The following is a 15,475-nucleotide window of genomic DNA, read 5'->3' on the forward strand; positions in this document are numbered from 1 at the left end:
TCCTTTTTGGGGATTCGCTCGTAGCTATGACCAGGATTTACGAAATTCAGAAAGGCAGTCGTAGATAGGACAGACTGGTGTGTGCCTGTGTTCTTAAGGGCTTCATTAGGGAGAAATCATTGGTGATTGCATTCACGTCGATTCCTTGGATTAAATAATTATAATAATAATAAATACGACTATTTGTATTGTATTAAATGAGTTGCTTTAGTTGAATTGTGTTCAATTGTGTTAATTTATGTTTACCATTGTTTACCAACTAGCTATTCTTTATAAACAAGAAATCCACCCAAGCCACGGTTATGTTTTGAAACGGATACAATTATTTTTTTGATCCACTTTTTCTCCTCTTTTTTCAATTTTTCTCACATCCCAATTTTGCTGTGCCAATTCTCCCCTCCCGTCTTGAACGTTGCTCGCATATGCCCCCCACTGGCCGGTTGTAGGGAGGATAGAAGCCTTGCATCACGTGTCCCCTCCGATACACGAGGAGGCAGCCTGTCACATCTTTTCACCTGCCAGCGTGGACTCTCATTGGTGAGGTGTAACGTGTGGGAGGCTCACACTACCCCCGCCATTTCCTGTCTCTGCTGTGCAGGCGTCCCCCAACCGACCTGTAGGAGTCGCTGTCCACAACGTCCAGATTACCACCCATCGACTTCCACCCGCTAACTCTGCCAATTGAGTTAGTACACAGTAAATTTGACTCAAACTGAGTACATTTAACTCAAACTGAGTAAAATGTTACTCACTTTGGCTCAAATGGACTCAGTTTGAGTAAAATTTACTCTGCTAAATTTACTGTGTATGATGGCCGACTCAAGCCGGAGGCAACGCCGACAGCCGGATTCGAACCCGGTGTCTCATGCATTGGTGACGAGCGCAATGGATTCACATGCTGAGGTTTAACAAATCTGATTGGGATTCATTTTACAGGTGAAGAGATACATCTTGATGAAAAGGACCCTTGATGTCCAAAGCCCAGGTGCAGCTACCGTCAGAGAGGAGGAGGAGGAGGAGAAGGAGGAGAAGACGAAGGAGGAGAAGAAGAAGGAGGAGGATGGTAGATACATACATACATACATACATACATACATACATACATACATACATACATACATACATACATACATACATACATACATACATACATACATACATACATACATACATACATACATACATACACACACATACATACTAGTTTTTGACATTGTCGAGGAGCCATGATTTGACTTATTTCTTAAAATTGTGTTGGCTACTGATGCACTGGAAGTGTTGTTTGCCCACATGTGCTCTAAAGGCTACACTGAGAGATTGGCAGTCGACTACGGCTCCTTTCGATCGATTAGTCAACTATTCGACTAGTCGAGGTCAGCCCTAATACATACATAAATACATACGTACATAACTAAATACATACATAGATGGGGTTGCAGAAAGGATTAGATCATGTAGGTAGAATGACAAATTGTGTGTGTGTTTCAGATGCTTTTGAGGCCACGTGGAACTGGAACAACTTCATGAACAACGTCCAGAACAACCCTGTGGTGAGGGACAGCCACGACTTTGGCATCGGGGTGTTGGAGGACCTGCTCTTCGTGGCCGAAGACTACAATGGCTTGAACAGCATCTCCAACGTGCTACGTTGTGTCGTGTACAGTGATGGGCAAGCTACTTGGAAAATGTAGTAAGCTACACTACAAGTTACTCTCGATTAAATATAGCTCAACTACAATGGAAGCTATCCCCAGAGGAATGTAGCAAGCTACACTACAAGAACATGGCAAAAATAGCTAACTACATCGGCACAATTTTTATTTTATTTATTTTTTTTACTTTGATTGATTGATTGAAAAGTTTATTAACAGATTGCAGAATGGGTACAGTACAGTACAGCTCAATACATACAATTGTTAAGGGGATGCAGACCAGAGAAAGACTTTCATCTTGTTAACATCAGGGTCCCCAATTTTCAATTCATCATATGACACACACGACATACAGATAGACAGTACTGCTACATCTATACATTTATGACATACCAGATTTGCAAATACAGTACTGTTTGTGATACAAAAAATCCAGAAAAAGAGTGTATATACATTTGACATAGAAACTGTACATTGGAGGAGGTTGAGTAGGTGGGGTGGGGTTGGGTGGGGCTGTACATTGGAGGTGGGGGGGGGGGGGGTTGGGTAGGGGGGGACACTGTACACTGTACATTGGAATACTGACATACATTTGACATAGAAACTGTACATTGGAGGAGGTTGGGTAGGTGGGGTGGGGTTGGGTGGGGCTGTACATTGGAGGTGGGGGGGGGGGGGGGTTGGTTAGGGGGGGGGCACTGTACACTGTACATTGGAATACTGACATACATTTGACATAGAAACTGTACATTGGAGGAGGTTGGGTAGGTGGGGTGGGGTTGGGTGGGGCTGTACATTGGAGGTGGGGGGGGGCTATGGGTAGGGGGGGGACACACACTGTACATTGGAATACTGACAAAGCCATACTTGGTCTTTACTGTACAACTGGGTTAGGACATTTGTAGGGGCCAGTTTCATGATCAGGTTTCCACCAAACAAATAGGCAGGCAAAAAAAAGGTTCAGTTTGATTGTTTATTATAAAACTGAAACAAGCCCTCCAACTATGCTAATATGTCTATACTACTATGTACTCAGAGTATAACACTCAAGCTTGACACTGCTAGACCATCCTTGGCTGCTAGCCTGCTAGATATGTACCACTCCTGCTGACTTGTTGTACACAATTTGTAAGTTGCTTTGAATGAAAGCGTCAGCTAAATGACCAAATGTATTTAAATATGTAACTCACAAAACATTCCATGGCCCCAAAATCATGTGGGGAGCCCCCCCCCCAGGTTGAGAACCACTGCTCTAGGTGATCTTTTCCCTCTTAGTGTATATTTAATGTTAGTTTGTTTTTTCTTTTCCTCCACCCCCATAATATTGTGATGATAGCAGCTGCTGTTGACAAAAAGTGCACTGACTTGTGTGCTGTTTGGGAACAATAAACACCTAAACATTATGTTTTAGGCGTTTTTTCAGTCAAACTCATACGATTTTCCAGATAGGGCCATGGAGAGGCATTGTTGTTATTGACATCATCATCTTCATCAATGCCATCAGCCCTGGAAACATCGAATCCCTCTGCCATTTCGCGCGGACTAGTTCATGTAATCTGTTAAATTGCATTCATTCATTCAGTGGTCTGTTTTGATTTGCACTTCCTGATTTGCGGAGCTGGAGTCCCGCCCTATCCTGCCTATGATTGGCCTACCCGTAATGTTTTGGCCTAACCTTACCCAATCGTGAGTCATCATACTCATATCTAAACCAACCAACCAATCATAGTGGGTTTTCTGCTGGGAGTTTTTTTTTCTCACAAATCTTTATGTCTGTTTCTCCGGACAGTAGCGTGTAGCGTTTCATCACGCTACGTCACTACTTCGTTCTAAAAATAGCTGCACTACAGAGAACGCTACTTGGTTCAAAAGTAGCGACGCTACCATCACGCTACTGAGAATTGTAGTTAAGCTATGTAGCGTCGCTACTTGTAGCTAGCTACTGCCCAACACTGGTTGTGTATAATTAGACCAATACTGGTTTCTGCGTTGTGTGTTACGATTAGGGGGGAGAAAATAACCCAATATGCAGACTGACAGAGGAGAACCGAAACTGCGGAATGACAGGAGGAATGGAGATGGTGGTTGCTCTTCTCAAAACGTAGTGTTCTATTTATTTTAGAACCAAGAGAGCAAGGGTATTTTACAGTACAAAACAAAAGCAAAGGCACAGCCGAGCTGGCACTTAAAAACAGGAACTGGTACACGAAAAACAAAAGCAAAAGGCACAGCCGAGCTGGCACTTAGAAAACACTAACTGGTACACGAAAACAAAGAGCATAAAACAGAATACTAACATAACTTACAATGACTCAACAAACAGCAGGGCAAGGAAGACGACAGCAGTGACACGACAGAGTGAAAGAGGAGGTATGACGCCACCAAGGTAGTGAGGACAGAACACACTAATATACACAGACTAATTACAATTGGCAACACCTGGCCAGGCCAGTCCAAAACACAGAAACAATCAAACACCAAACTAGACACAAAAGCAATATCACAACAACAACCAAAGCAATATCACAAACAACATCCAGACAGGAGGACGACATTTAAACAAGGGAAGGAAAAGCCCAGGACAACATACATGAGGAAATCAACTCAATTACTTTTATCCAACACAAAATGGTGGCCTGCACCATCTGGCGGTGTCCGCTAGATGGCGCTATGAGACCACTGGAGGGAGGTAGGAGACCACTGTTCACATTGTGACCAATGTTCACATTGTCCTGTCTGGGACCGTTACAGTTGTGTCTTTCAATGTCCCAAAAAGGTGCAAGTGTTTGTGTAAAAATAAAGGGAATCCACAAGTTTGCTCAAAGGTGTATCGCCCGTGAGCAGGAGTTTTATTTGACTGGACCTAATGAGGCCAGCTTAAGAATCCCCCTCCCACAGATGGTAAACAACCTGAAAAATAGGTGATCTCGGATGCAAGTAAACAAGAATGCACTGACTCACCGCTATCCAAAATTACACTGTTACAAAGATCTTGAACAAAAAACGTGACGAGAAAAGACTTCTTCTTTCTGAATTATGACAAAGTGATGAATCGACGATCGCCTTTATCGACGAGAGCGATCCAGGGTTGTCCTCTTCTTACAGCTTCACTTCCGTCTGTGTCTTGTCTGTCCTTCGCTCTCCCTTATATGGAGGAGCTGAAGCGTTTGCGTGACGCCACGCTGTAACGTCAAGGGAACGTTTTCGTCCAATCAGAGACTACTTTGGTCAAATTTGAAAATAGAAGGCAAGAGAGAGAATGGGGATACAGGTCCTGTCAGACCATATATGGAAAGTTTGATTGCTTGAAGCCACGCCCTCTTTTGAGATGAGCTATAAGCCCCGCCCCCTTTCCTGATTGGTCGATGATTCAAGGAGGCGGGACTTCCGGTTTCGGAGGGGAGGGACATCCGGTTTCGGAAGGGGAGGGGCTATAAGGGGAGGGACATCCGGTTTCAGATTTTTTCAAAATAAAGTTTCAGAATACATTTGTGTGTGTGTGTGTGTGTGTGTGTGTGTGTGATTATTTTTAAGAAAATTACAATGTGTCTATAAAGTGTAGAATGTCACAATTGTGTTCAGAAAATGGTTTCATGGAGAATGCCCCATGGAAGAGTTTGTTTAAGCAAATCTGTTTTTCTTAAAAAGAAATGTATTGTAAAAACCTGTCTAGTGCTCTCAGTTTGCATTTTTTCCATGCCCATGTGGCCTGCATCTCCCCTCTGAAGGCTGTCAGTTTGCTGTTTCTGAAACTGACAGTCCCCCTTCGCTATGACCGTCACAGAAGGAGGAGGATGAGCTCAGCAAATCAGGAAGTCTAAAACATCTGTCAGAACCCTGGTAAGTATTGATTTACAACTTTAGGGCGTGGGAGAAATGGAGGAGCTCAGCGAATCAGGAAGTCTAAAACTTCTGTCAGAACCCTGGTGAGTATTGATTTACGATTTTAGGAGGGAAACCTGAAAAAAGAGTTCAGCGAATCAGGAAGCCTGAAACTTCTGTCAAGCTGGGATGTGTATTGATTTACGACCATGTCTGACTTCCCCTTTTCCTCAGAAAAGGGGGGTGGATTCAAATGTGTGTGTGTGTGTGTGGTTATTTTTTAAGAAAATTACAATGTGACTATATTTTAGTTTCATATGGAAGAGTTTGTTTAAGTAAATGTGTTCAGAAAATATATGTGTAAATAAAAGAAAATACAATGTAAGTGAATAATAGGCTGATGTTGTTTGAAAAAGAGTGATAACTTGTAAACAGGGGTTCTAAGTAACCACACTAAGTATGTATGTATGTATGTATGTATGTATGTATGTATGTATGTATGTATGTATGTATGTATGTATGTATGTATGTATGTATGTATGTATGTATGTATGTATGTATGTATGTATGTATGTATGTATGTATGTATGTATGTATGTCAGCTCTGCTGACCCAGGGGTTAGCCATTTGGGGGTAAGGGTTGTGTTAACTCAAATGCATGGAGGCTAGGTTCTCCTAGATGGCTGCGTTTCGGGGGTGAGGGGCTGATTACAACCACCCCAAGGTCTCGTAGTAATTAGGTTTTGGTGAAGCGTTTTATTTAAAATAGATTATTTTAAAAAAGGTTGCATTACAGTGTTTTGTATTATTGTTCACATTAAATTATTTCAGTTAAAGATATGAGTATAAAAGTTATACGTGATAGTGTGCTGAAAATATAAAATTCAGAAAAGATGTGTCTGTGAGGGTCTATGTGTGTGTGGGGGGTGTGAAATGGGGCCCCCTTTAGGTGTTAAAACACCCCATGGTGGCGTGAAGTTTAGGGGACATGCAGAGTTAGAGTAAAACTCTGTAGAACATTATAGTCATAGCATATTTTTTGTTCACACAATGGAAGGGGTCGCTGTAACATAATCGGACCAATGTCTAACTAACTTACAGTCATGCATTTGTCCTAATAAACTAACCTACACTATAACATGCAACACTCTGATGAATATTGTTACACAGCTGACAGAGTTGTATTCCCCTGATCACCTATCGTACAGAACTTGTAAGTAGTTTTGGATAAAAGCGTCAGCTAAATGACTAAATGTAAATGTTGTAATACCAACTATTTGACAGTTTGGGACACAGTGGTGACCATACATTAGAGATAGCTGCAGTTATTCTCTCTTATTTCTTATTTCGTAAAACGAATACAATGTATTAAGATATAAATGTACCCTATATTCGAGTCTTTGACAAGGTTAAGAGGTTACAGATCAGAGAAAGACTTTTGTCTTGTTTACATCAGAGACCCTCATTTTCAATTCATCATGGCCTATATGACATACATGACATACAGATAGACAGTACTGCTACATCCATACATTTAGGACATATCAGATTGCAAATACACCAGTGTTTGTGATACAAAACAACAAAAAGAGTGATAACTTGTAAGTGTGTGTCTGTGTGTGTATATATGTGTCTGTCCAAGCTGCTTTAACTGTTTCAATAGGGTATTTCATATGTCTTAAATTAATAAATTAAGACTTATTTATGGATATAGGTCACATCAAAGCACTCTAGCTAAAGTTAACTAGCTATCCATGAATGACCCTAGACTGTTTCAATGGTACACCTGTATTTATAAAGCATTTATAGGTCAACTACCGTTTTTACCACGGTTCAAACCTCAACATAACATCAAACCCAATTTATATGTCACAGTACCCCAGAAAATAGCACAGAGTTTGGGGGAAAAGGCCTTCATGTTCTCTGCTAACTATGCCTGTAAAGGACTTTTTAAAAAAAAACTTTGAAACTGCAGGCCCTCAATAGCATATCTGATTTTAAAGTTCCAAATTAAGGACATTTTAAAGAATGAGACCATTCAATATAGTTTGCTTCACTGCATAACGTGGTGTTATATTTTATATTTTTGACCTGACCATCTCTCCCATACCAACCTCCTGCAAATCATTACCTTTCATCCTCTTTTTACCCCCCAAAACCAATTCAATATAGTTTGCTCCACCTCAAATGTAACCCCAGGGCCCACTTTGCCTTTTTTATGTATCAGTCTGCTTTTTGTGTATTGTTAGGTATTTGTTGTTGCTGTCATTTGGGGGCCAGGTCTAGCTCGGAAAAAAGGGATCTATGATCTCAAATGACTACTTGGTAAACGGTATAGCAACTGTCATGCAGGAATTGCAACTCTAACGTGGTACACACAAGTAAAACAGACATAATATTGCAAACACTATATTTCTAAACAGTGTATTACAAAATCTTTGTATCTACTATAGACAATTTGCAGTTATATCAGTGTCACCTGAAAACATGTTGCAGGATATTTAGCAGAAACTATGGTAAATGTAAAAAACATGAGTTTCAAGTTTCTTTAATAGTTGTCATACAGAAGTACAGAATACTTTTATACAAAATGCTTCTTTCTGCTACGCTCCAGAGACTGTGCTAGGCAAGAGATAAGTATGAAATAAAATAGTATAGCATGTAAAATAGAAGTAAAACTAGAAGTCACGTAGACACAGTGTTCAGTATATACATGTACAATGTTCGATGCAGAATAGAAGTAACTGAGTTACCATACAAGATACTATGCAATACTAATATACAATACTATATAGTGCAAAGCAGAAATGGGGGTGAGGTACAATTTAGGCACAATTTACAGTAAGGTGTACACAGGTATGGGGTGTAGTGCAAATCCATTACCAATAAAGTATGGAGAGTGGGTGCTGCACTGTGTTGTTTATTTAAAGTGAGTGTGTGCGTTTGAATGTGTGTGTTGTGAGTGCATTTGATGGTTGTTGCATAGTGTTATTGTTCGTTACGTGATAACACATAATCCTATTGAATTCTGAATTTTTTGTTTATTGGTTGAGTGTTTCATTACAGATGTATTTTAGAAGTTTAGCAAGATCAAGCCCCAAAGGTCTCTCTCATATGGCTGTTCTAAGATACATTATACAACAAATACATTTCTGAAGTACTTTACAGAACAGCGTCTAGTTAAAATAGTTTTTTCAGGTGCAGTAAGAAAGTCCCTGCAACTTTAAGCTCTCAATATTCTGGACCTGTATTACAAACTACAGTTACACACAGCATGAAATATTCAATCAACACAAAGGTGACAGTTCTAGGGTAAATAAAATGTAATTCAGTCAACATACATATATATCTGAGTTAGTAGGGGCTAGGGGTATCGCTTATGAATGTAACATAAAACCACTAGAGTTGGTATTGTGTAACAATAATGCACAAAGTATATTCAAGAGAACATACAAATTATTTATTAATTTCAGACTACTTGTCTAAACATTTGTCCTGTTCCCAGACCATATGACAGTCGAAGGAAATTCAAGATATTGTATGAGATGTTTTTTTTTTTTTTTACAAATCTTTCCAATATTCACAAGACATCTTTCCACAGCATAATATGCAACATCCAAGATTTGTATTTTTCTTTTTCGTAACATCATACAAAACATACAAAAGACTCATACAAACACATTAACAACTGACATGGAAATTAAAAAAGCACGTACAAAAAAAAACATTACTATACATTGTGCATATATATCCCTGATGCACATACGTTACATGTAGACCGATCTACCTGCGAGCAGGTATGTGCTGCATCTTCTATCGGGATGCCATCTTTCTCCATAGTGCATGTGAGAGGATGCGTCTCAAATATATGTAGGTGTGCGTGAGAACATGTATGAATGTGTGTCTCAGATATGTGTATGTGGGTACGTGTCTCACGTAAGTATGTGTGTATGTCTCATACATGTGTGTGTGTGCATCTCTCAGGTATGTGACTGTAATCCTACCTTCTGTGTGTGTCTCGTATCCATGTGCGTCTCTGCCACCTGTTTGAGTGTATATCTCAGGTGTGTATATGCATGTGCGTCTCAGCTATGTATGTGTGTGTCCCCTATGTATGTGTATATCCCCTATATGTGTAAGTGAGAGCTTATGTTTCAAATATGTGTATAAGTATGTGTGTGTATGCCTGTTCCCTACAAGTGAGTATATGCATGTATGTGTGCCTCTGGCATGTATATCTCAGCCTTGTGCATGTATGAGATGTTTTTAAAAGGGGCGAATGAACTATTTTTAGTAGATTGAGTCAATAGTCAGAAGGATCTCTGTATGTAGGAGGATATTGCTAATTTGTCAGGGGGTTGACATATATCACCCCCATGACACCTCACTCCTTTGTAAGACAAACAGCTTTGGTGCTGTAATTACAATGATTAGACTCATTTTTCTGTTTCCATTTTTATCAGGATGTAAGGGATACAAAATCTATAATCTATATAATAATAATAAAATGTATATGTATACCACCTGTCATGCAAGAATTGCAACTCAAAAAGGGGTCACAGCTGTAAAGCTGACGTAGCCATAACGTATGCATAGATAATGTGCACAAAAGAGTAAGATACAAATAAAATCAGCATTAAATAGTCCAGATAAGGTCTAGAACATTAAAATCTATTATTTTTGGTATTTAGTATAGACAATTTATATCGTTGTCATATGAAAACATGGATGCATCAGATTTAGCAGAAACTAGTTTCCATCTGTACACAGAGAACATGATATCACATAATCCTAGTGAATTCAGATTTTTTTATTGAGTGTCAATGTTACACATACATTATAAACATCTAAAATCATGAAACTGACCGATAGTTAAAATAGAATAAGAAAGCCCCCCTGAGTAGTACTTTATGCTCTCAATATTTCGATATGCATTAAATCCTACAGTTACACACGATAGGAAATATTCAAACAGCTCAAAGATGATAGTTCTAAGACAAATACATTTTAACTCACTCACCATAGGTGAGTTAGTGTGTAGTATGGCTAACACGTATGAAAGTAACATAAAGCCATTATTTATTAGAGTTGTTGATACAATACTTCACATACAATACTTCACATACCAATAAAATATTTATTAATTTTGCAGAAAAAAGCTAAATGCACAGTATTACCGGTGGAGGTTGTTTGATCCCTGTCCAGATGATTGAAGGAAATTCGTTTTAAGAACCATTTAACATGAAACACCATAAAACAAAGATGAATTTTATTCATTATAATCATGAAAATAATACAATGTTAGGTTTTACCGTGGTTATCTTGGTCACAGATAGGAATGTATCATTCACATTCAATTATCCAAATGTACTCAGTTTGAGTCAAATTTACTCTGTGAAATTTACTGTGTAGCAAAAACAATTCATATTGTTTCAGTGATGGTCTGGTTGATAGCTACATTGTCGACATGTCTTATTTGTACCTGAAAGTTTTGCTTCGTTCACACAATAAAGATGCTGTTTGTGTAAAAATAATGTGTTGCAGTCATTTATTTTAAATTTGTTGTACTTTATGGTATTTTTGTCTTATTCTTGATTTATTGTGATACTTCTTCTTGAAGTGTTTAAAGAAGATGTGTTTGTCCCAAGGGTACATCAATGTGTGTTGCAGGGTTTTACAAATAAAATATGATCTGATTTGATCATGATCCTAACAAATGTTAAAATGTTTGCATGCATTACATTTAACAGACAGTGGTGACATTTCGAAGTTTTAAAGGGATCCCATTCACAGAGCTGAAGATAGTTACACAACTGGATAATATTTTTATTATTACTAGGAGGAACTTAAAATCATTCAAAACAATTATTACACCCTTGAGGTAGAAAAAACGCAGTTGGGTATATTATAATTTTTTTTAAAGAATATTGCAGATCAAGTTGTAACCTTTTTTTTATCAATAATATAAACGTGCATAACATCAATAATATGATTAATATCTAAAGTTTCTAAACACTTATGATTTTTCAGTTTAAAAGCCGTAACATCCACTATTACAGTGTATAAGCATAACAGGTGTGCTCTGTTAAAATTACCATTTATATGATCTAAAATAGTAACTAAGCCGTTTTCAGATAGAAGACTTTCATCCTTTGAGAGTGTCTCTATCATATATTGCCAATTATATAGCAAGCCTTTCTCTCTCACAAGCTTCAACATATTTTCAAAAAGCCTTAAGCACTTGCAGTGTACAACTGGGCATCGTTGACTTTATTAGCTATAGCATGTTTTAAAAGCAATGCGAGATCATAGGTTATAAAACTCATAATATAGCTGGTAGTCATACTGAAGAAAATCCCCATTTCCTATTATATATGCTACGATCCTGATACTTTAAACACTTTTTAAACTGAGTGAGTTGTTTTCAAAAGTTTCTGTCAAAGACTGATAGAAATGTCTGAAGAAATATGGTAGCACCATTCGCATGACGACAGGGTATGGTTAAGATTATGTGGGTGTGTGTGTCTAGATGGATGTATTTCTGTATGGGGGTGGGGGCGAAGCTGCGGACGGGTCTGTATGACGCTATATAGGCGGTCAGGGTTTGAATAAAAACCTATATATTTAGAGAGTTCCCTCTTAGAGAGACCCTAGAAAATAAAATGGCGAGCAGTCTAGCTACATCTACTATACGGACGTCAGTCCGAGTAGCGCATTTTAAGGCAGAGTTAATTGCACCATCCAAATTTGGTAGCGAGTTTTACACCGAGATATGGCCTCTCAGGGATGGGGTCCTCGGATTCTCTTATGATGTTAAATTTGAGAGAGTTGTCTTCTACAAGACCCCCTTGGAGAATTTCCAGGGTGCTGGAAGAAGATCTGAGATAGACCTATCGGAGAGTGAATTTTGGCAGCTAAAAAAAGCTTTGTATGAGGCTATGGATGGACTGATGGGTATAACGCTTAAAGATGGGCAGATATTCACCCTGGTAATAAGCTCGATAGTCTACGGGTATGTGTATTACGGGCGGATATCTATAAAAAACACTCCCCTTGGTGTAGAGACTAATCTAACCATCTTCTCAAGGTTCCTTAATACAAGTCATGAGTATTTCCTCTTCTCAGTTCCGGTACCGGCCTGGCTAGAATGTCTTCGGACATGCGGAATGGTTACTAACGAAGGGGTTAAGGTGAGGACAGACCTGGCAGATCTTAGAAGAAGACTCCTTCCAGCCGACAAACCAGAGGAGATGGAGTGGGAGTGACCCAGCGAGGGGACGGCGGATGTTGCGTGTCAACCCTAAATCCTCCTTTTAAAAGACTTACAGTGCATATGTACTTTTAGATAGCAATCATGGCTTTGTATGTGAGACATGAGGCTGATCCTTCTAACTCTGCATTGGATACACAAACAAGCCTGTCCCCATTATATAAGCCGGACGAAGTTGAGACATTACCCTTTGGCGGGTATAGTTTCATTGACCCTCCTTCACCGCAACCAAACTTTGCTTTGTATGTGAAACACGGGGAAGATCCTTCTAAGTATGCATCGGATACACTAGCTCGCCTGTCTCCACTATACGCTCCAGACGAAGAAGTTGAGACATTACCCGTAGCCATGTATGGTTCAACTAAAACTCCTTCATTGCTAAACCTCCTAGACATCCCTAGGACTAGTTACAGCCCTCTTTCAACGATTTGGGAGACTTCATCGCCGGATTCATCACCGTCAAACCCCGTCAGGTGTATGGATGCCCCTCCTAATAGCCCCTGGTACACCCCTCTTACATCAGAATCTGATGTATTCCACCCTGACCCCGAAGAAATACCTATCGTTGATGTAACCAACAAAGCATCATCACAGCCACCCCCCGCCCGGGGTATGGGTAAGAGACTGTATCCTACTAGAAGAAAAACCCTCCACTTCCCAATCGAAGTAGCTACTCTTAGAACCTTAGTGACCGCCACGGAGTTATCAGGACAATTGTACATCGATGGGTAATAGTGGATGTTACAGCTTTTATTGAAAAATCATAAGTGTTTAGAAACTTTAGATATTAATCATATTATTGATGTTATGCACGTTTATAAAAAAAAGTTACAACTTGATCTGCAATATTCTTTAATACATTTTTATAATATACCCAACTGCGTTTTTTCTACCTCAAGGGTGTAATAATTGTTTTGAATGATTTTAAGTTCCTCCTAGTAATAATAAAAATATTATCCAGTTGTGTAACTATCTTCAGCTCTGTGAATGGGATCCCTTTAAAACTTCGAAATGTCACCACTGTCTGTTAAATGTAATGCATGCAAACATTTTAACATTTGTTAGGATCATGATCAAATCAGATCATATTTTATTTGTAAAACCCTGCAACACACATTGATGTACCCTTGGGACAAACACATCTTCTTTAAACACTTCAAGAAGAAGTATCACAATAAATCATGAATAAGACAAAAATACCATAAAGTACAACACATTTAAAATAAATGACTGCAACACAGTCATACATATCCTTGCAAAGGTATGTAAACACCTATCAATAGGAAGAAAATGCACCTCAGACCTAGTGTTGAGGAGATAACCCAAGACCCTTTCAAGGGGGTCACCCTTCTTAGATGATGCTGACAGCAGTGTTGCACTAAAACAACCAAACAGTCAAACAGTTACAATAAAACATACCATGTCATGTACAAAGGTCTAAGGACCACACAGAATAATAACTGGAGCCGGCTGCACATGAGCAACAAACAGCCTCTCTCAGTAAATGCGTTTAAAGCAATGTCCCAGGTAGCTAAGAAAGCCACAACACAAGATGTTTTCCAAATAGTAAATTATATATTTATGGTGATAGGGATTTAAACCTCCACCATAATGCACAAGGGGAAAAGGTAGGAGAGGACAAACAATACATACATATATACAAACAAACACTTAATAAATAATATAGATACAATTGAGCCCGTCATGGGACACAAAGAGAAACCACAAGATATCACTTCCAGACAGCTAGACGAGAGGGCAGCCTCCTCACTCCATTCTGGAACATGGCAGTGATTCAAATGAGGCGCCCGGACGTGTGTCATCTCCCACCCTGTTATTCACTCATCTCCACTGCCTGCCTGAAGATGCACCAATCAGGTGCAACCAATCCAATCAGGGAGCTGAGTGGCATCTGTGGAACAGAACAGAGATTAGGACACAACATCACACATATAAAATAACACATTTACATATACTAACCTGATGTTCAGATGGTGTCATAAATACAGTAATAATGGTAATGACCAACCCACGTACCCATGTACGTCACACCTCCCCCCATAAGAGCGAACCTGCAGGGTTAGCAAAACATTATTACTCATTACCCAACATGAGATTAGTACCACATCCCAGGGAGAACAGAAACAACAACAAAAAAATTCTCCCGCCACAAAATCACCCACCAAATGGGCCACATCAGCACCACACAGGCCCCGCGTCACCCTCCTGCAGTACAGAAAACGGAGAGACACATTAGCCTTGGAAGCCAGAAAGCAAAAAGAGCTCCAGGGACCATGGCCATGTGTAGCTAGCCCCCCCTTTTTTTTCAGGGGGTACAGAGCCTCTCTCCCCATGACCTCCCTCATCGCCACCGGACACCGATACGCGAACTGCTTAACGGGGTCCGCACTCCCAACAGCAACACTGTGCGTCCTGTAAGGCACATCAAAACACAACACAGCATGTGAACCAACAGCCCTGTCACATCCCAACTCCGACGAGACGCGGGCAGGCATCTTCATTAGCCTATTCACATGACACCAGCGTGTCCTCCTCCGCCGCTCGGGCGTATACAACATATACTTAGTGGCAGACACCTTTCTCTTTACCACATAAGGTCCTGAGAACCGGGCAGTGAGCACAGCACCAGGCGTGGGCAGCACAATAAACACCTCATCCCCCGCCTCAAAATGCTGCTCCACCGGAATTACGACGCGTGCCCCCCACCCCC

This window comes from Notolepis coatsorum (assembly GCF_963971535.1).
Source record: "Notolepis coatsorum genome assembly, chromosome: 10".
NCBI lineage: Eukaryota > Metazoa > Chordata > Actinopteri > Aulopiformes > Paralepididae > Notolepis > Notolepis coatsorum.